Here is a 21,766-nt window from a genome sequence, read left to right as displayed (position 1 = left end):
GGGGATACAACTGGGGAGAATGACCACTACCCCTCCCGGGCGGCCTCACCTGCTATACTGAGCAGGGGCCTTGTGGGGATGTGTAGATTGGAGGGGACAGACAAGGAAGAGGGAAGGAAACGGCCGTGGCCTTAAGTTAGGTACTTTAGTTAGTGGGACGTAAAGCAAATAGCATTATTACTATTATTATTATTAAGTTAGGTACCATCCCGGCATTTTCCTGGAGGGGAAGTGGGAATCTACGGAAAACCACTTCCAGGATGGCTGAGGTGGGAATCGAACCCACCTCTACTCATCTGACCTCCCGAGGCTGAGTGGACCCCGTTCTAGCTCTCGTACCACTTTTCAAATTTCGTAGCAGAACGGGGAATCGTTGGGTATACGGCAAGAGAGACGCCTAGCTGCCATTCTGCGGTGTAAAATGAAAACTCCCCATCCCCAGTGTGAATTGCATTAGGCAAGAGAGTCTGCCGTTATAGTAGAAATCCCCGAACTTGATTATGAATAGCAGTAGGAAACGTGGCCTGCCATTATAATCAAACCTTCCCAACGCGCACCGTACATCGGAAGCAACGTATGCTGTCGTCCCTGTGGTTTTTCTCGGATAACGCTGAGAGCCATGAAATTTAATGTAATCTTTCTCATTGCGTGTGTTCCGGGGTATTTGTGGACCGCAGAGGTGAAAGAAGGTGCCGGGATGAATGGGTCTAACTACAATGTCTAGAATAGAATTTAAAAAAGTGAATGTTATATTTTCAGACATCAAAATTGGCAACTGTAACAAGTAACAAACGTTAAACAAGATTGGTAAAAAATCCAAGATTCAGAATCTTAACACCTAAGCCCCTAGCTTTACATTTGCTGAGTTACACGCTCAAGTTTACAAAAATCACAAACTTACTCAAGGGCAGAAATACCACTAATTCATGGAGCACTTGCTCTCATAATACAATATCTAGCCTTCCAGAGGCACTCGTTACAAACACAAAATTGAAAAAAGAGCTAACAGGCTCTCAGTTTTCCAAGCCTACTCAAGGCAACATTGCATGAAAATATAAAAATCTCTGGCCTTACAAGGCACTCTTTACAAATAGAAATCACATTACACAGAGGTAGCTAGTACCCATCCTACAGGGCCTTAGTGAAAAAGAACAGGTTAACTAAACGGCCCAAGTACAATTTGAATGGAGTCAAAGACTATGCTAAAAAAAAACAACCTATAGGGCGCTTGGCCGACGAAGCAGTGGCTATTCCCAACCTACTGAGGTAGCACGAATGAAAATAACTTTAATACATTGCAGAAACGAAAGGTTACAAAAACGTGGCACCTCAAACCAAGATGAAGGGGAGCTCGAGAGGGTACATCACTCTCTATCCCCGATTTACAGTTAAAGTTTTATGAAGTTTTCACATTAGCCGGCTGAAAGTTACATTTTTAGGAAAACTAGGTTACATAGTTAATGATTTGGACTTTCCCTCGGGTTAAACTGCGGGCGTTGGGGTGTACCTCCCGGTACAGCGTGTACAGTAATACACGTAGAAATCCGTATACAATAATGAATACCGTAGCGAAGCACGGGTACATTTGCTAATCAATTATAATTTTTGTTCTGTGTTATGCTTTAATATACTGTATATATCAATTTAAAATGAATGTACAGCCCTACTACGCTTCATTCATTCTTATTTTTCTGTTAGCTTTATGCAAATGCGATTTTTAGTTTTACGTTAATATTATACTTTTCGATGAATGAACTCATATTTTCTGTCTTTCTTCAGAACACTATAAATAAAGCTCATTCAAAAATGTATAAACGCTAAAAAATTGATAAATTTAAGACTTCAAAACGCAAAAATATTACAACCCTACATCTAATCTTTCCTGTAGATCTTGAATATTTGTAGGTCTATCAGCAAAAGAATGAAAAAAAGTGACGATGCTAATTACTTTCATGTTCTGGTGGTGGTTTTTACTGTTTTAAGAGGAAGTACAACTAGGCAACCATCCTCTATATAGCACTAGTCAGAGAGAAAAATGGAAGGAATCCGACACGACAATGAAGTTATCGGCCAAAGAAAGGCAAGGGATACGAAGGGTGTGAAAATGAAAGACTCCATAGGCCTTGGGAGCCTAATAGCGTCGGGGTCGGAAGCGACCAAGAGTTGACCAGTGGAGGTCGAATAGGATAGATGAAATTGTGGAGCCTGGCACAAGTAAATGAAAGCAATGCCAGGACACAAAAGGGCCCCTTGGTCGCCAACCTACGCTCTCAAATTAAGATCCCCTGGGGCTTTCGTGTAATTGTATAACAATAAAATTCACATATTCTTACCGAAAGAAATGGATTAATTTACGGCTACTGAATGATTAATGCAATTAAACGCAATAAGCGAGAACTCGATAAAGAGCGGGAAAGCAGCAGGACCAATAGGGCTACAGTGGCTGTATAGATTATTGAGAATAATCTGGAGGAAGAAAGAAACGAAGAAAGGTTTAATTATCCAAATATTTAAAAGACGTAATAAAAAGGAATGTAATAACTACAGAGGGATCACCCTTATTGCCCATGTAGCTAAGATATTTGAGAGAGTATTGGAAGGAAGAATGAGGAGGAAGCTAGAAGGAGAAATGGAAGAAGTTGTTCAACCGTCAACCTAAGACTTTGTCATCAAGTGATTTTATACGACATCACAATGCTTTCATTCATCTGTTAATTTTAACATATTCTGGGCATATTTATTGTAACACATGTATAAGGCTTTACTTCTGTATGTCATTCCATCACCTTGTTCATCCACATCACTTCATTTTTAGATTATGTCTTTTGCTTGTAATTTTGGCTAGACTGATGATGGTCCAAAAACGGACCGAAAGTAGTACCTGTTATTATTATATTGTAATGTTTTGAAAAAAGTTAAATGATTTTAAGTATTGAGAAGGTGGAACAATAAAATTTTGTACTCATTTTTAAGTTAAGTCTTAACTCAATACGGAACCCAACCATGAAGTTTATTACTTTAAATGATAAAAACTATATGCAAAAATTGTGTTGGTATTGTGAAAACTAGTATAGGAAAAACAAAAGGGTTTAAAGTTGAAAGTGGTCTCCGACGGGGATATACTATTTATCATAGTACATACATGTATACATTATCATTATAGACTGTTATGCCTTTCAGCGTTCAGTCTGCAAGCCTCTGAGAATTTACTAAACATCGCCACAATCCTCGATTTGCAACTAGTGTTGTGACCTCATTTAGTTCTATACCTCTTATCTTTAAATCGTTAGAAACCGAGTCTAACCATCATCGTCTTGGTCTCCCTCTACTTCTCTTACCCTCCATAGCAGAGTCCATTATTCTCCTAGGTAACTATCCTCCTCCATTCGCCTCACATGACCCTACCACCGAAGCCGGTTTATGCGTACAGCTTCATCCATCGAGTTCATTCTTAAATTAGCCTTTATATCCTCATTCCGAGCATCCTCCTGCCATTGTTCCCACCTGTTTGTACCAGCAATCATTCTTGCTACTTTCATGTCTGTTACTTCTAACTTATGAATATGATATCCTGAGTCCACGCAGATTTCTCTCCCATAAAGCAAAGTTGGGCTGACAACAGACCGATGTAAAGATAGTTTCGTCTGGGAGCTCACTTCCTTCTTACAGAATACTGCTGATCGCAACTGCGAGCTCACTGCATTAGCTTTACTACACCTAGATTCAATCTCTCTCACTATATTACCATCCTGGGAGAACACACAACCTAAATACTTGAAATTCTCGACCTGTTCTAGCTTTGTATCACCAATCTGACATTCAATTCTGTTGAATTTCTTACCTACTGACATCAATTTAGTCTTCGAGAGGCTAATTTTCATACCATACTCATTGCACCTATTTTCAAGTTCCAAGATATTAGACTGCAGGCTTTCGGCACAGTCTGCCATTAAGACCAAGTCGTCAGCATAGGCCAGGCTGCTTACTACATTTCCACCTAACTGAATCCCTCCCTGCCATTTTATACCTTTCAGCAGATGATCCATGTAAACTACGAACAACAAAGGTGAAAGATTACAGCCTTGTCTAACCCCTGTAAGTACCCTGAACCAAGAACTCATTCTACCATCAGTTGTCAACATAAATGCCTTTGATTGATTTTAATAATCTACCTTTAATTCCATAGTCCCCCAGTATAGTGAACATCTTTTCCCTCGGTACCCTGTCATATGCTTTCTCTAGATCTACGAAACATAAACACAACTGCCTATTTCTCTCGTAGCATTTTTCAATTACCTGGCGCATGCTGAAAATCTGATCCTGACAGCCTCACTGTGGTCTGAAACCACACTGGTTTTCATCCAATTTCCTCTCAACGACTGATCGCACCCTCCCTCCAAGATGCCAGTGAATACTAATCAATGAGATACCTCGATAGTTGTTGCAATCCTTCCTATTCCCTTGCTTATAGATAGGTGCAATTACTGCTTTTGTCCAATCTGAAGGTACCTTAACAACACTCCACGCTAATTTTACTACTCTATGAAGCCATTTCATCTCTGCCTTCCCACTATACTTCACCATTTCAGATCTAATTTCATCTATTCCTGCTGCCTTATGACAATGGAGTTTTTCTACCATCTTTTCCACTTCCTCAAGCATAATTTCACCAACATCATTTTCCTCCTCCCCATGAGCTTCGATGTTTGCAACACCACCAGGATGATTTACTTTTACATTGAAAAGATGTTCAAAATATTCCCTCCACCTCTCCAGTGATTCCCTGGGATCTATTATGAGTTCACCTGAATTACCCAAAACACTGTTCATTTCCTTTTTCCCTCCCTTCCTAAGATTCTTTATTACTGTCCAGAAAGGTTTCCCAGCTGCTTGACCTAACCCTTCCAAGTTATTACCAAAATCTTCCCATGACTTCTTTTTGGATTCAACCACTATTTATTTCACTCTGTTTCTTTCATTTACGTACAAATCCCTGTCTGCCTCGGCCCTTGTTTGGAGCCATTTCTGATAAGCCTTCTTTTTACGTTTACAGGCTGCTCTCACTTCACCATTCCACCAAGATGTTCGCCTTTTCCCATCTTTACACACAGTTGTTCCTAGGCATTCCCTTGCTGTTTCTACTACAGCATCCCTGTATGCCACCCATTCACTTTCTATATCCTGAACCTGCTTACTGTCTACTGTTCGAAACTTCTCACTAATCATATCCATGTACTTCTGTCTAATTTCCTTGTCCTGGAGATTTTCTACCCTTATTCGTTTGCAGACAGATTTCACTTTCTCTACCCTAGGCCTAGAGATACTTAGTTCACTACAGATCAGATACTGGTCTGTATCATCGAAAAATCCGCGAAAAACTCGTACATTCCTAACAGATTTCCTGAATTCAAAGTCCGTTAAGATATAGTCTATTATGGATCTGGTACCCCTAGCCTCCCATGTGTAGCGGTGAATAGCCTTATGCTTGAAGAATGTATTCGTAACTGCTAAACCCATACTAGCACAGAAGTCATAGTCATGGATGAAATTCATAAGAACTTTAAACAGAGACTGGGAAGACAGGCAACAAAAGCCATGTTGTTTGCAGATGATATAGTGATATGGGGTGAGGATGAAACGGAAGTGCAAAAACAATTAGATGTATGGAATCAAGAGATAGAAAAATTTGGGATGAAAGTAAGCACAGAGAAAAGTAAAACAATAGTGATGACAAGGCGAAGGAAGGAAGGAAGGAAGGAAGGAAGGAAGGAAGGAAGGAAGGAAGGAAGGAAGGAAGGAAAAGATAAAAATGAATGGTAAAATTCTGGAAGTGGTTAAAAGTTTCAAGTACTTCGTAAATGTGATCACAGAAGATGGAAAGATAACCAAGGAAACTGGGAAAAGAATACAAGCAAACAGCTTCTACCAGAGTGTAAGGGGTATTTTGTGGATAAAAGTAATGTAAGAAATTATTCAACCTATTATGGACCCATACTAACCTATGCAGCTGGATCGTAGACTACAACGAAACGAGAGGAGAGTAGAATACAGACAGCGGAGATTAAATTCCTAAGAGGTATCGAGGGCAAGACCAGAAAGGATAGAATTGTTTTGTTTGCTAGTTGCTTTACGTCGCACTGACACAGATAGGTCTTATGGCGACGATGGGACAGGAAAGGCCTAGGAATGGGAAGGAATCGGCCGTGGCCTTAATTAAGGTACAGCCCCAGCATTTACCTGGTGTGAAAATGTGAAACCACGAAAAACCATCTTAGGGCTGCCGACAGTGGGGTTCGAACCCACTATCTCCCGAATACTGGATACTGGTCGCACTTAAGCGACTGCAGCTATCGAGCTCGGTTACTTCTGATATAAGGTGAAAGGGGAAAATTTATGCAGCTATTTAAGGGAGTATTTAGATTTTATGGGACATGCATCTGGACTCTAGGAACTGAACGCCTCGATACGGCCTGAATATTACAAAGGAAGTACTCTGAATAACTGGAAATAATATTACGGTCAGTTTTTGGAAGCTTGATATGTCGGAGTTGTTTCTAAGGAAACGTACAAACTTATTATTGCCACAAAAACGTATTAATGTATGAGGAAACGGCAGCTTGTAGTGCACGCGATACGTAGTAATCACTGTTCATTGAGCGTGATGCACCATCTACAGGCTTGAGGTTATAACACTACTACAGTATCTGATATCCTTACAGGAATATGTGTCCAGAATATAATGCGAGATCAGGAGTTTCACAGCCCAATTCAACAATTCTCCGGTATAAAACTACCGGTATATAATATACTGGAGAAACTTAGTTCTTCTTTCGTACGACCTTATTCTTTTGTGTAACGTAATTTTAAGATCTAGTAGGAAATAATGGGATTGGGAAAAGCCTTTATTCTGCTCTATAGTCACAATACATTCGGTGCACAGCCAACACCAAGACACGACAGAAACATACTATTGTTGAACAGCTCGCTTACTGTGCAGTCCGCATTCAGTTAATATAAGAAGGGTAAGGGACATTTTCACTATTCCCCGTTCACCCAGCACGCGTCCGTAAGGATTTCGGGGGCAATCAAGCGTGCTGACTCTCTGGATGGTTGCCACGGGTGATGGCGGGGAGGGGCCATCACTACGGGGAAGCCTACTGCGATCGCAGCTGGTACTACCCCACTGTACTTGTTAATATCGTCGGGGTTACAGCCGAGCTCGACACGAGGTCACTGCTCCTCAGAACAGGGTTTTTCTCTGTTTGGGGATTCAGTCCCGAGTGTCGGGAACGACTGACTTCGAGGATATTAGCAAATACGCGGGATGAGGTGCGCGTCCGAAAGGATTCCGGAGGCGACAAAGCGCATCGACTTACTGGATGGTCGCCACGGGTGATGGCGGGGAGGGGCCATCACCTCTACGAAAGCTTCTTGCGTTAGGTCAAGGAAGCAACACACCCTCATCGTATTTGGTGATGTCCTTGAGGTGACAGCCGAACTCCAGGCGAGGTTAAGGACTGATGATCTGTTTTGAGGATCAGTCTGCGACCGAGTCACGGGACGACTGAAGCCTTGGGGCCATCAGCAAATAAGTGTTAGGTACAGTACGCGTCCGAAAGGGGATAAAACACATCCCCCTACACACATTCTCTCTCTCTCTCTCTCTCTAAATGGTAACCACCATTGCAACTTGCTGCATTAGTCAGTTAGGTCAAGACTGAACGAATTCTCCTTGGTTGATTGCTTATGGCTTGCTTTGGCTGTGAGACCGCTGGTGTCTTCCAGTTTCCTCCTAACTTCCAAATTGGCGTTCGATAACATTCTGAAAAAGAAAAGCAGCAGTTCTGAATCTCTAGATCATCTCCAGAGATAAGGGCGTTGACCAACTACTACTACTAACACGTTTTCATTCTTCCCCTGAAGCGGGAGGCGGGCCTCTTGGACGGTAACGCCGTCTCTCAGGCCGAGAGATATGTTGCGGTGAAGGAGATGCTCAGAGAAGGTGAGGTGGTTGGAGGGCCGTGGCCTATTCTAGTAACTGTCCCCGCATTTGCCTTAGTGCAGGAGAATGGAAAACCACGGGAAACCATTCTCAGGACAGCCGACGGTTGGGGCCAGCCGTGAGGTGCAGCCCTGCCCCTTCTTCCGAATGCAGAGGCGTAGAGCCACGGTAGAGCCGTGGCCACCCCTCATCTGCTCGGTTGGCCGGTCAGAGTGCAGATCTCTTGGACCACGGACCAGGCGTGGCCACTTATGGCCGCGATCTACTCTGCATCTACCGACGTGGACCACCTTCACAATGAAGACAGATATCAGAGTACCTTTCTTTGATAACTTTCAGGTAGATCTGCTGAATGGTGTTGTGTAAAACTGTTCTAGTTGCTGCTGCTTCTCTTCGTGGATTTATCACATACTACAGATACGGCAGATGGACCTAGAAGAAGTTCTACGCACTATCTGACAAGAGAGAAGAATCGTGCGGGGAATCGACAAAATGACGCATGTTCAGTTGCTGTGAAGAGCTTCAATTGTACGAGTAAATGCTGGTATCAATGGATGGTCATAAAATCTATTTATGGATAATTTTGTTTATCGCTATGGTATTCGCTAATTAAATTCATCACTGTTCTTAACTGCAGACATAGATAAAGAAAAACAGGATGCATATACACCAGCAATGCCCTACTTCCAGAGAGCCTACAGCGTCATGAACATACGAAGAAGAGGACTTTCTGGGTGCTGGAGCGATTACCCCCAGAAATGTTGTCGAATGGCGGAAATCGTACAGACTGGACAGAAATATTCAGGACAAAATTATCACGATTATAAAATTCTCAGTGGTAATAATGCGGAACCATTTGTATAATAAACGCTTCATATTCTTGAGTACATTGATATTTCTTTTACGAAACCAACAATTCAATTTTATTTTCAAACAACTTGTGAGCTGTTCAGTGTCCTTTGGCAAACATGTATTGGTGTCAGAATGAATAAATCAAAAATCAAAAAATCAAATGAGGGCTGAATATATTTACACTATATAATACCCGTAGTTGATGGGTTATGTAAAAACACGCAACCATAAGGTTGGCAGGAGATTTACAAGTTAATACCCATCTTCCATAATCTCGGAATCCATACATCCGGGAGAGGATATTGATTATTTTAAATTTTCGATATATGCAGTTTACAAAACTCAATATAGCAAACTGAAAAACACGCAGCTGTGCCTGGTCTCGTCCCGGTTGGGGACTGGTTCTGAATTGAGTAGGAGCCAATCAGTGCTCTTTAGGGAACAGACTGGAATGGGGGGCCTCAACCCCGACACGGCGCGTCAAAATGGCTGAAAGGGGAAGTTCCTGTAGATATGCAGGGAAGGTGTGAATAAGGTTATACCAAATAAGCACCCGCGGATCAACTGAGGCAATCCACTGCGTTGTGGATAGGGTTTTGACCCAAAGGCTATGAGAGTAAACCCAAAAAAGAAATCAAGCAAAGACAGAGGCTTTAAGGGAGGACTCCTCTCACTGTCCTAGGTCCATCACAGGGTTAATTACCCATATGGAGTGTATTTCAAAACAATCAGAGAAAAATTAGATTTGAAGCCGGACGGATCACAAGACGACGAATTGACGAGAAACGGAATATGAGAATCGGAACCTGGAATATTACCTCTGTGACAGGCAAAGAAGTGGACGTGGTGGAGGAGATGAAGAAATACAAACTCGAAATTCTCGGGATTAGTGAAGTGAAGAAAAAGGGAACAGGGAACGGGACAAGGGATATGTTCTGAGATATTCAGGAGTAGATAAGAGAAGTCGAGCTAAAGAAGGAGTCGGAATTGTCACAAATTAACAATTAAATAATAAAGTGGTGGATTAGCCCAAGGATGAGATTAGTTCTTGATCTGGAAAATAACCGAAAAGTTGCTCTCATACAAATAAATGCTCCCACTGAAGATAGTGATGAGACAGAAAAGGAGATATTTTACTCTTCCCTCCATAGGACATACCATACATACCATAGAATCGCTGATAAAAATGAAGGACTGGAATGCTAGAGTTGGGAATAAGATGAGTTCTGGTCGTGGAAGCTTGGGAGGGTATGGGGCAGAGAGAACTCTGAACATCAACGGGAAGAGAATGCTTGAGTTCTGCATAGATAATGAAATGCGAATAGGGAATTCTTTCTTCCCTCATAAACAGATCCATCAAATTAACATCGAGGCAATAAGCAGAATTGTACGAAGTACAATAGACTACTATGTGTACACAAAGAATACCCACTGTGATGTAATGGATGTGAGGGTATTCTGCAGTGCGGAACGCAACACTGAACATCGTTCATTGGTAATGGAAACCCGGTTCAGATATATATGAGAATCAACGAAAATGAATTATGTCAAAGTGAAAGTATCTGCCTTAGAGGATATCTCCAAGCGACGGGAACATGATAATAAGTTGAGCGAAAAACTCATACAGAAGGAGCAAAATCACAGAGGTATGTGGAACGTGGAAGACGAATGGAAGGTGATGAAAGATACGATTAATCAGGTAGCTACAGAGATGTGCGGGATCAATAGAGTCAAAGGAAATAGGAGACAGACAAGATGGTGGAGCGAAACAGTAAGGGAAGCGGTTGCAGTAAAGAGAAAGCATGGAAAAGATATATGAAATCAAAAAGTGTGGAGGACAAAATAACATATATACAACTAAAAATGCAACAGGGAGAGCAGGCAAGGAAGCTAAAAAGGAATCTTAGGAACACTTCGGAAAGGAAATAGAAGAGATATAAGGAAAATGAAAGAAAGTTCTGGCATGTGGTGAAAAGCTTGAGGAGAAAAGGGGGAAAGAAAATCAGAGATATTAAGGATAAAAATAACAGGCTGAAAACCAACATAAAGGACGAATATTGCTCAGAAAACTTAAAGGAAAGTAATAGAATGGTGGTCATGACAGCAATGGAAGACGATAATAGTGGAGAGAGCGAAAAGGGGGAAGGTATTAGAATGAAGGAAGTGCATGAGGCAATTAAGGCAATCAAGACTGGTAAAGCAGCAGGCTGGGATAATATTCACCCGGAGATTGTGAAATTCGGAGGAAGAGAACTGGGGAAATGGATCTGGGATCTCTTGAAGTTAGTTTGGGACTTTGAGAAAATGCCAGAAGATTGGGAGCGAAACATCATAGTTCCCATTTCAAGAAGGGAAGCTCAACTGACTGTCATAATTACAGAGCGATATGCTTATCATCAGTTCTCCAGAAGTTATATTCAACTATAATAGAGAAGAGACTTAGGGAGCAAGTGGAAGAAGAACTGGAAGAAGAACAGGCTGGATTTAGACCTCATCGGAATACACAAGAATGGATCTTCTGTTTGAGAAATGCAGCAGAAAATATCCTAAATCGGGAAGGAGAACTATTTGCAGCATTTATCGATTTGAAGTCGGCATTTGACAGAGTACCGAGAGAAGAGCTATGGATGGCTTTACAGAAGGCACATATTACCCCCAAACTGACTAGGGTGATTAAAAGTATATACAGGAGGGTTATAGGTATAGTGAGGATAAGTGGCCAAACCTCAAAGGAATTTACAATGTAAAGAAGTGTCAAGCAATGTGACGGGATTAGTCCTATACTCTTTATAATATTCATGGATCAAGTTATTAAACAATGTAAGAGGCGAACAAGTACATGTAAATTTGGAAATTTCAAGATGAGACCAGTATGGGTACAGACACTAGCATACGCAGATGATATTACACTTTTGGCAACAGATAGAGATAAATTACAGAGGGCAGTGATGGAATGGGGGTGCGCACTCCAAGACAGGGAGATGGAACTTAATGTTAGTAAAAGTAAAGTTATGCATCTTACTAGGAAAGAACAAAAAGACCTTAACACCGAGTGGCAGAATGAGATTTTAGAACAGGTTCAACAGTTTGAATATTTAGGCAGCATCATAACAGCAGATGGGAAAGTGGATTCTGGAATAAATCACAGAATCCATAAAGCTAACAATCTATATTATAATATTAATAATACCATCATAGGAAAGAGAGAAGTTACCAGGAAAAATATGAGAATATACAAATCAGTATATCTTCCAGTGCTGACGCACGGATCTCAAAGCTGGACACTGCAGAGTAATTTCGAGAGCAGACTCACTGCCACAGAAATGAAGTATTTGCGTAAAACAGTTGGAAGGACAAGGAGAGATATGGTTAGGAATACTAGGAACAGGGAAGAGTGTCTTAACCAAGAACCACTGATTAGTTTAATTGAAAAGAAGGAACTTGGATGGTGAGGATGGAAGAGGAAAGGAAGCCTAAACAAATATTCCAAGCAAGACCAGCGGGAAAAAGAGGGAGGGGATGACCGAGGCTGGAGTGGGACACCTACGTCTTTGACCTGGTACAATAGAGGGGAAAGACTCCAGCAGAATTGAGAAGATTGGCACTGGACCGTACTTTGTATGAGAAGTGGTTGAAGGACCCGACGCCTGCGAGGGCATAAACGGAACAGGGAAAGCAGTAAAAACACAAATATAAGGTGTCCGGAAAATATCATGAATCAAAATTCAACATTTGTAAGTGATTTAGAAATTGAACAGGGAAAGAATGGCCTGGAAAGTGTGTTAGAAACATTATTGTAAGAAATGAAACTTCTCGGACAATCTATGGAGGTTCACCAGATACCCCCAAAGAGGTCACCACAATAGTCATCCTTAGTCCCTCCATATCATGTCCGACTCCTGAAATGAATATTAAATATTGACTATCGAAAGAAAAACAAAACACATGCAGACTAATGGAACTTCGACGGAAAATTAATTATATAACTTTTATATATATATCTAACTGCTCTAGACTTCAACGGAGTTATATTTTCTAGGTTGCCTTAGGCACCATTCTGTTACTAACTAGCATGTATCACTTCTTTTACTTCCATCAATTTACTACTCCACATTTTCCTAATAATGATGACTAATTTTGCAATTCTTCCCGGATGCATCCACTCTCTGCTCAATAACTTTAAAAATCGTATACAGCTGATTTTCATGACCAATTTTTCTCATATCCTCTACATCTATACATTTCTCGCTTATTGCCTTGTCTCTAAACAATCTTTTATAAGGTGTGCCCACCCAATTTCTTCCGAACAGAATAAACATTTAATTTCATCCCTATTTTGTTTTTATGCTTTATTTTTATGAACCCCCATTAACCACAATATTACGCCCCTCATTTCCTTATTTGTTATATTATCTATATTTATTCTCATTCTCCCAATTACATTCCAGAATTCCTCTAGTGACCCTTTATTTTTACACTGTGAAGCAATTTGTTGCTTTTCACTAACTCTTAGAACTTGTTTTTACATCTTCATAGCTGCTCTATGCAATCTCTTTACCAGTAGTATTCCATTCATATCGTATCAAAAATGTTCCGTACCACATCCACCCAGTATCATTGGTTCTCATGTTTCATTTGGTGTTGGCAGGCTTTCTCTAATACTTTGCCACCTGATCCCAACTTCAGTCTCGGACAGTTATACCTGCAGACTACATCATTGCATATCATTCAGCTACTGTACAACTGGGTAGTCCCATAATTATTTTAGCAAATCTACTCGTAATTGCATCACGTGTGTAAACTTTTCCTTCAACTCATCAGATCTGTACTCCGTACAACACCCTAGGTTTAACTAATGCATTAAAACCATTTTATATACTCTTTAATCACTGTTCGGAATTTTTCAAATTCGAAATGTTAATAGCTGTCAGTGAACTTATATACCTTAGTTTAGCTCTTTTTATTTGTTCTGACCATTTTCCATTTCCACTTAATATAATACCCAAATACTGTACTTTCTTGACAAGTTGTAATCTCGTCTCACCCATCCATCATTGTTCATTCTTTGACAATTTATATCCTTCTTTTTTGGTTTTCTGTACATTCATTTTCAGTTCCACTCTTTCAGTGATTTGCCACTTATTATTATTATTATTATTATTATTATTATTATTATTATTATTATTATTATTATTATTAAGAAATGCATCCCAATTAGGAAATATCCCGATGGCAATGGTCTCTTACAGCAGTGTGATAATAAGGTAAAGTTAAAACATAATTACCCATCAACAACAACAAAGTAAAACAACAAAAGTACAACAACCAATTCCATGAAGAGAAAATATTACAAGAAATATTACTAGTTTAACATTCTTAAGTGTATCCAGTGCTTAACATTACGGCTTACAGTACTAATATTGATCTTACTACTAGTTTAACATTACAATGATAATATAGTAAAGTTAAAAATAATTATCCAACAACAACAAAAACAACAGGCAAATCATGGAAGGAAAATATTAAAAGAAATACCACTGGTTTAACATTCTGAATCCAGTATCATCATATACAAATTCACACATAACTTATGTATTTCCAGGTCTTAACATTACAGGTTACAATACTATAGGTTGCACTTTCTACTAGCTTAAAATTAAAAGTGATAATAAGGTAAAGTTAAAAACATAGGTAATTAACCAACAAAAACAACATCAGTACAGCAAACAATTCCCTGGAAAGAGAATACTAGAAGAAATACTACCAGTTTAACAATCTAAATCAAGCAAAAAATCACTAATTCAGTGTCTGTAAGTTACAACTTTAACTTTTCACTTTACACTAGCTCTAATGATCTTCTGAAATGACTTGATACCGGAAGGAAATCTATCAAAGACTGCTGCAGGTGATTTATTCCAATCCCTTATGGTCATGTTTACGAAAGAAAACCTGCCCATCTCTGTATGTTGGTTTCTGGCCCCAATTTTATGCTTGTGATAATTTCTCGATAAGTACGAGGGAGGTTCCAACCTATTCCTAATACCACTTCAGGCAGTCCTTCCCGTATAGCTTATATAAAGACCACACTTAGTTTATACTTCCCTGTATGCCAGCGGGAGTCAGTGTGAGCAGACGTATGTCATCTGCAAAAATGAGACCTGGAATATCCTATACATATAATCTAGCTGTTACTCACGACTCCGCTCGCGAGGATTTCGTAATTTGATGAAATAAATTGTTCCTCGGTACTGCACTAAGACATCGTCTGAAAAACCCTAAAGTATAAAAACTCTCCGAAGAAATGAATATCACTTACCTCAGAACCTCTTTGTAAACCACGTTTGTGGTATTGCTAAGACCAGGCTACTGGCAGAGCTAAATCTGGAATATGCGACGTGGAACTATACATGTGAGAAACAGTCCTCTCTCAAGTCGGAAAAGAAAAATGTGCTTACTTTTAAAGGTGATTCAAAATACAAATTTTCACGTCTGTAGAATGTTATGTTTTTGAGATACTCATTTAAAAATTGTCCAACTCCTTGGCTGAATGATCAGCGTTGATGCCTTCGGTTCAGAGGTTTCCGGTTTCGATTCCCACCTGGCTCGGGGATTTTAATCGCGTGTGATTAATTCTTCTGGCTCGGGGGCGGGTTGTTTGTGTTTGTCCAAACACTCTCCTCTTCACATTAACTCAAGGTATCAAACTACCATCCTCAACAGGAACACGAAATATTGAATACATTCTTACACAGACAGTAGGGTTGGCGTCAGGAAGGGCATCCGGCCGTGAAACATGGCAAAGTTCGCATATGCGACACAGTTCCCACCCGCGACCCCACAGGTGTGGGAAAAGCGGTAGAAGAAAAGTAAGATGACGATACTCATTTTAAAACTCCACCCGTTTTTTCAATTCTTTTCACCCCGTAAGTGAATTTTCTGGAAACGAAAAAGTGTTTCTCTATTCTTAAAGAAGATCCCAAGTACCAATTTTAACATCTGTAACATTTTCAGTTTCTGAGATATATGTATCCTCAAAAAATAATGTAACTACTTTACTTCTTTTCACCCCCTTCCCTCATTAAGTGGACTTTCCGAAAACAAAAATACGTGTTCCTTTTTTTTAATGTTTCATGTCTGTAACATCTTCAGTTTTTGAGATATAAGTATCCTCATAATAGTAAAAACACGATAGACCAAAACGAGAAAAGTAGCATTGTGTGCTGGACTGGAAATTAACAATTCGAAAAGTTTGTTGTCATTAGATGTGCAACAAAAACTTTCATAAATAATTCAACTCCTTCCTCACTACTTCCCCCCCCCCCCCTCTTTCCCTTATGTGGAATTTCTGAAAACAAAAATTTGTGTTCATTTATTTTTAAAAGAAATTGCAAATACCACTTTTCCGTCTGTAACAAGCTAGGTTTTTGTGATATATTTTAGATATACTCATTTAAAAAATGTACCCACTTTTCAGTTGTTTTCACCTCTCAAGTGGATTTTCCGAAAACAAAAGAAAGTTGTTTATTTTACACGTCTGTAACATATTAAATTTTTGAGATATACTGTATGTATCCTCATAAACAGAATTAAACCCCGTATTCTGCCCTTTTCACCCCTTTTAAATGGATTTTCCGGAAACAAACAAAAATACAGGTTTCTTTATTCTTAAAGCAGATTCCAAAAAACATTTTTTACCTCTGTAACATGTTTAGTTTATGAGATATACTCATTTTAAAATTTCACCCCTATTTCCACTTCTTGTCAACCCATATGTGGTTTTTCCGGGAAAAATACGTGTTTCTTTATTTTAAAAGATGTTCCATGTATCAATTTTCGCGTCTGGAACATCTTCAGTTTTTGAGATAGAAGCATCTTCGTAAAACGAATTCAAACTTCACTTATTTTTACCCCCCTTCAGTGAATTTTTCGGAAACAAAAAATACGTGTTTCTTTATTTTTAAAGTATATTCCAAATACCAGTTTTCACAACTTTGAATTGTTTCGTTTTTGAGATACAGATAAACTCATTTTAAAAATTAACCCCCCTTTTCACCCCCTTAGCGATGATATATTCTATACAAAAATCCTTCCTTAGTGAGCACCTACACTGTAATATAAATATATCCTCAAAATTTCATTTCTTTATATCCAGTAGTTTTGGCTCAGCGATGATGAATCTCAGACAGTCAGTCGGTCGGTCGGTCAGTCAGTCAGTCAGTCAGTCAGGACATGTTATTTTATATATATATATACGGTTCTAGGAGGTCTGATGCCTGTTGTTTCGTTTATTTTTCTGATATTTATCCGCTTTAGGTCAACTCAAGATCATATCAGTGATTTTTAACTTTCGTGTCAGTTTGTTTGTCTGTTCCACCATCACAGCAAAACGGATGGATTGATGTCGACTAAACTTCATATTTAGAGTATACTTATTCAGGAGCTGATTTTGATATGCAGTTGATTTGAAAATCACGGAACAGACTGGGGGTTTATAGGGAGATCAACAAGTTATTTGATGTTTTTTCACACACTATTGATTTCCCGTACATGCTGTAGACTACATGTGAGACGTCCCTTCATTTTGAATATTTTTGTTATCTTCATAATTTCGCTTACTCTTCAAATGACGGAGAAAATTACTATTTTCTGCGGGGGTTTCGTGCTTTGTCGCAGACCGACAATGAACCTATCGGTTACCATGGCAACGTGCCTGGCTACTTGCCAGCAAGGAAGTAACGTAATGCCCTTTTCGTCATCATTCCTGTAAACTCGTGGTCGTTCGTTGGGTAGAAGGCGAGAGAGACGTCAAGCTCCCATTCTGTGGGCTATTTGCGGAATACCGTTGGAGGTTACAATCGTCTTCCAATAGCACTAAGGGTGGCTGTCAATATTTCAACAGTACCGTAGAGTGTAGCCCATTGGCACAAACAGTGGCCACATGCAAGCCAAAGTTTATGATTTTAGCTGCCACATAAGTATGGGAAAAATAAAGCAATGTGTGACAACTGTAGCCAAATTTCACCCTATTCATAGTTTCTAACTCAATCAAACGTATAAATAGAGGAGATACGAGAAAATATCAGAGGACCAACCATGTAGACCACTAAAAAAGGAGTCTGATCATCAAAACTCACCAACGCTCACTTTACACCGGAAAGAAGGTATAGAAACTTCCCCGTGGTGGTTCTCGGATATCGCTAAGAGATATACAATTTATTAAAATCTTACTCTCTGCGTATACGTTAATTTACGTAGAAATCCGTATACAATGTATAATACCGTAGCGAAAGTCAGTCTCCATGGCTAAATGGTTAGCGTGCTGGCTTTTGGTCACAGGGACCCAGGGTTCGATTCCCGGCAGGGTCGGGAATTTCAACCATTATTGGTTAATTTCTCTGGCACGGGGGCTGGGTGTATGTGTCGTCTTCATCATCATTTCATCCTCATCATGACGCGCAGGTCGCCTAAGGGAGTCAAATCGAAAGACCTGCACCTGGTGAACCGAACATGTCCTTAGACACTCCCGGCACTAAAAGCCATACGCCATGTCATTTCACCGTAGCGAAACACGCGTACATTTGCTAGTTAAGACATATTTGCCACCAGCACTGTTAATTAGTTACGGTATTATACATCTTATTAATTTTCTAGATTTTCTGGTAAATAATAATAATAATAATAATAATAATAATAATAATAATAATAATAATAATAATAATAGTTACCGGGCGAGTTGGCCGTGCGCGTAGAGGCGCGCGGCTGTGAGCTTGCATCCGGGAGATCGTGGGTTCGAGCCCCACTGTCGGCAGCCCTGAAAATGGTTTTCCGTGGTTTCCCATTTTCACACCAGGCAAATGCTGGGGCTGTACCTTAATTAAGGCCACGGCCGCTTCCTTCCAACTCCTAGGCCTTTCCCATCCCATCGTCGCCATAAGACCTATCTATGTCGGTGCGACGTAAAGCAAGTAGCAAAAAAAAAAATAATAATAATAGCAAAACGTTAATAAATATATATTGAATTTTCACGACCGCATTGTAATCGAAATCGACTTTCAACCTATTAGGTCGTGTTACGTACATTTAGTACGTGTTGAAGAGATGTTAAGTACAGAACAAAAATGGCCAACCAGACACTAGTGGGATCCGAACCCACAACCTCCTGATTTCGCGATTTCTGTACTTAACATCTCTTCAACACGTACTAAATGTACGTAACACGACCTAATAGGTTGAAAGTCGGTTTCGGTTAGTAAATGTATTTGTCAAATTCACATAAAAGTTCAATACCAAATTAGCTGACCTATAAAATAGTTCTACATAAAATAAAATAACAGAGAATAGCATAAAAGCTGCACATTATTTGTCATGATAATACTTTATATGAAAAAAATACTTATAAACGGCGACAAATTGCAAACACGCACAGTCAAAAGAGCTAACAGAGTGTTCCGTATCTTTCATTTTCTTGAAGCTGACGCTGTCTCATTCTTGTGTCATCAGCCGACCTATGTTTTATTCTTGTAAATAAGGTGTTGGACCCCACAGAACTCGTGACTCGAATAAGTTGATGAACATCAACGTGGGCATATATTCAATTACAAGACGGTTCTTGGATGGTGTCATGATGCCATTCAAAATGCTAAATTTCCTTTCACAGTCAGTGCTACTAGTTATTGGCAATGTTGATAAAGCCAGTCTCACTTTATTCAAATTGTCTTTCACACATTTACCATTACTGTTTATGAAATCTTTGAAGTCTTCGCGAACCATGACGAATGGCATGGAGAACCTTTCGCATAGCTGTGCAAATTTGTTTTCTCCTTCAAGCCATCTACACCTACTGCCCATGTAGAAAGTTTCATTACTTGATTTGTTCAATCAGTGGTTTGAACTCTGACGTAATGGCAACATCACTTTGGGAATTACAGTAGTGCTAAATTAAAAACAAACCCCTGTGAAGAAATAAAAGGGCAGCGACATTTATACATTGAACGCTCTTTAGAACTGTGATTCTGATCATCTGATGCCATTAGGTGGTGTTCATACGGAGCTTTGCAACTCTTTACGGTGTGATAAAGCTACCCAGTGCACAGACAGTTCTTTTGGTGTTTGTTATTTGCAATCCGAAGTCGTCTGCCTGCTATTGATACTGATATTTTGGGTATCTATGGTACAATGAATAGACATTATCCATGAAAATCTAAAATTCATTTACTCCAGACACGGAGTTTACGGTTTTACCCACACTCAGTTCAATTCTATGACACAGACTATACCAATTGGTAATAGTAGGATACTTCAGACTCTGTCATTTTAGCGCACCAGATTTTTACCTATCATAGAACTCTAAAAATTCATGGGAGAGGCCACTAGAATATAACCAATTATTAAAAGGTATTTACCAAACTCTCAGAAGAAGCAGACTACAATTACTGTATAGCAACTTAAAGAAAACATTACTGTTTCTTCACCAGTGAAATATGTACGGATATATAAAATTAAAATTATTTTAAATTATATTGCTGTCGATTAATCTACAATAACCGACAATCTAGAATCAGCTGCAACTATTTCCACGCATAATATCAATACTATTAATTATACTGGAAGCTGATATAGGACTCTGGAGGCCTATACCCTTTACCAGTTCACTGGCTACCTGTAGATCTATTAAATCACGGTACTTCTTATATCATATGAAATGCAATATTTTGCTGCACTGTGTGCTGAATTGTTGTAATTGCTGCTTCTCTGCAAGATTAACTTTATCTGTGATTGTTCTGTTTGCCTTGGCTTGTTATGATTAAAATAATTTCTTCCCCTTTTTTGCTTCCATAATAAGTAACCTCATTGTTTTCCCATTCTTTTGAAATATATAGCTCTGATTCTCTTTCAACACCTAATCCAAGTTCCATTCCCTTTGGACAACCATGCAGCAAATTTTCTGATCCTCAATAACTAGCCAAGGATATGTATTCAAGAAGCTTTCTGATTGTTGAGGACTGCAGTATTTTGGATATGAAGGCAAACCTTCGCTTGCAGATGCTGCACAGGTAGAACTACTACTGGCAACTGAACTTAAATCACATACCCTAACGTGGTCATCATCTCTAACATACTTTTTTGTGAGTAGATTCTCCAGGTTCCTCACGGTCCGTCCGTTTGTTAAAATAACCGAACGAGGTCTTCTTCATCATTGTGAAATAGACATCTTCTGTTTATTAACTATTTATGTACTTTATAAAGCTGATCAGGACTCAAGACTTCCAGAAGCAAAAACCGACACAAGCGGGTTCAAGAAGAAAAAGAAAGGAAGAAAGAAAGAAAAAAAGAAAGAAAGAAACAAACAAACAAACAAAGAACGAAAGAAACGATACTACTGAAAACGGCTAGTATATGTTTTCTCTGTTAATTTAAAATTTAAAAGTTCTGACACGTTTAGAAATTTGAAGCAGGCAATATTCCATATCCCACATTCCAGAGATTTGATGAAGTAGTGTAAGTAGAAATACAGCTGGCAGTAGGGATTTGATACAGAAGTTCTTCATTATCGACCTTTGAAGTACTGTGTTAGATTTAAAATATTAAAATGTTATAAAACAAAGAAACTTCAATCACTTCAAAGAAGAATAGGTTTCAGACTGCGTTCCACCTTTCCACAAAGGTTTCAGACTCCGTTCCGGTGCGTTCCGGCACTACTGTATCCCTGATCCGTAAGTATGGTGAGAAATTGCCGTCGGATGTTGTCTTTTAGCATCCCTGTCCACCGCCATCTGTTGGTCATTTTTTGTACTTTATTTTGGCATCAATACAACCCCAATGCTATGCCAATCATGTGTGTCAATTATTACCTGTAATATTCCGTAAAGTATTGCCTCGTAAAATGCTAACGGATTTTTGGGTCACCCTGGA

At 39.4% G+C, this 21,766-nt stretch overlaps 1 protein-coding gene across 1 annotated transcript in view; it reads right to left on the bottom strand.

The window, feature by feature from the left end:
• Window positions 1-21,766, bottom strand: part of LOC136858114 (roundabout homolog 2) — a 195,557-nt gene that overhangs the window by 139,103 nt on the left and 34,688 nt on the right. The window lies entirely within an intron of this gene.

The sequence above is a fragment of the Anabrus simplex genome, chromosome 1, assembly GCF_040414725.1.
Source record: "Anabrus simplex isolate iqAnaSimp1 chromosome 1, ASM4041472v1, whole genome shotgun sequence".
Classification (NCBI taxonomy): Eukaryota; Metazoa; Arthropoda; class Insecta; order Orthoptera; family Tettigoniidae; genus Anabrus; species Anabrus simplex.
This window is presented reverse-complemented; position numbering and strand designations above follow the sequence as displayed.